Below are 2,185 nucleotides of genomic sequence, written 5' to 3' on the forward strand. Positions count from 1 at the left end.
ACATTTATTGATTTGGGAATATTGTACCAGCCTTGCATCCCTGGAATAAATCCCACTTGATCATGGTGTATGATCTTTTTAATATATTGCTGGATGCGAGTTGCTACTATTTTGTTCAGGATTTTAGCATCTACGTTCATCAGGGATATTTGCCTGTAAATCTCTTTCTTTGTAGTATCTTTGTCTGGTTTTGGAATTAGGATAATGCTCGCCTCATAAAAAGAGTTTGGAAGTGTTCCTTCTTGGATTTTCTGAAATAGTTTGAGGAGTATAGGTGTTAGTTCTTTGAATATTTGATAAAACTCCCCTGTGAAGCCGTCCAGACCTGGGCTTTTATTTGGTGGGAGTTTTTTTTTTATTACTGCTTCTATTTCATCAGTTGTTATTGGCCTATTCAGGTTTTCTGATTCCTTCTAATTCAGTTTTGGGAGATTATATTTTCTAGGAATTTGTCTGTTTCGTCCACATTGTCCAGCTTGTTGGCATATAGTTGTTCATAGTATTTTCTTATAATCCTTTGTATTTCTGTGGTGTCAGTGGTTACTTCTCTACTTCATTTCTGATTTTATTTGTGTCCTCTATCTTTGTTTCTTGATGAGTCTGGCTAACGGTTTAACAACTTTGTTTATCTTTTCAAAGAACCAGCTCCTGGTTTCATTGATTTTATTTATTTATTTATTTATTTATTTATTTGTCTCTGTGTTATTTATTTCTGCTCTAATCTTTATTATTTCCTTCCTTCTGCTTACTCTGGGCTTTTCTTGTTCTCTTTGTAGTTCTTTAAGTTGTAGGGTTAAATAGTTTATTGCTGATTTTTCTTGTTTTTTGAAGTATGCCTGTAGGGCAGTGATGGTGAACCTATGACACGCGAACTCATTTTTTTGGTTGATTTTTCTTTGTTAAATGGCATTTAAATATATAAAATAAATATCAAAAATATAAGTCTTTGTTTTACTATGGTTGCAAATATCAAAAAATTTCTATATGTGACACGGCACCAGAGTTAAGTTAGGGTTTTTCAAAATGCTGACACGCCGAGCTCAAAAGGTTCGCGATCACTGCTGTAGTGCTATGAATTTCCCTCTCAGGACTGCTTTTGCTGTGTCCCAGAGATTTCGGGTTGTTGTGTGTTCATTTTCATTTGTTTCCAGGAAGTTTTCAATTTCTTCCTTGATCTCGTTGATAACCCTATCATTGTTTAATAACATGCTAGTTAGCCTCCGTGTGTTTAAATGTTTTTGGGAATTTGTACTGTAGTTGATTTCTAATTTCATTCCACTGTGATCTGAGAAGATGCTTGATATGATTTCAGTCTTCTTGAATTTGTAAGGACTTGTTTTGTGTCCTAACGTGTGGTCTATCTTTGTGAATGATCCATGTGCACTTGAGAAGAATGTATGTTCTGCTGCGTTGGGGTGGTATGTTCTATAAATGCCAATTAAATCCATCTGATCCAGTGGGTCCTTTAGAGTCTCTGTTTCCTTGTTAAGTTTTTGTCTGGAAGATATACCCAGTGAACTCAGAGGGGTGTTAAAGTCCCCTAGTATGACTGTATTGTTGTCGATCTCTCTGTTGAAGTCCTCTAGAAGTTTTTTTTTTTATATATTTAGGCGCTCCTATATTGGGTGCATATTAAAGTCTATTTTGTCAGATATGAGTATTGCTACTCCAGCTTTTTTTTCTTTCCCATTTGCATGGAAATGTTTTTCCATCTCTTCACTCTCATCCTGTATGTGTCTTTTATTTTGAGGTGGGTCTCTTGTAGACAGCATACAGTTGGGTCATATTTTTGTATCCATTCAGATACCCTACACCTTTTGAGTGGAGCATTTAACCCAGTTACATTTAGGGTTATTATTGTTAGGTACTTATTTATTGCCATTTTAATTCTGTATGGCTAGGTTTCTCTCTCTGTTTCTTCTTCTCATTACAGCAGTTCCTTTAGCATTTCTTGTAATGCTGGCTTGGTGGTAATGTACTCCTTTAGCCTTTCTTTGTCTGGGAAGCTCTTTATTTGACTGTTTTGAATGATAGCCTTGCTGGATATAGTAATCTTGGTGTCAGATCCTTGCTTTGCATTACCTTGAGTACTTCATGCCATTCCCTTCTGGCCTGTAGAGTTGCTGATGAGAAATCAGGTGTCAGCCTATGGGAACTCCTTTGTAGGTAACAGTTTTTGTTTCTC

Source organism: Myotis nattereri (genome assembly GCF_964212035.1).
Source record: "Myotis nattereri genome assembly, chromosome: 1".
In the NCBI taxonomy this organism is placed as follows: Eukaryota; Metazoa; Chordata; class Mammalia; order Chiroptera; family Vespertilionidae; genus Myotis; species Myotis nattereri.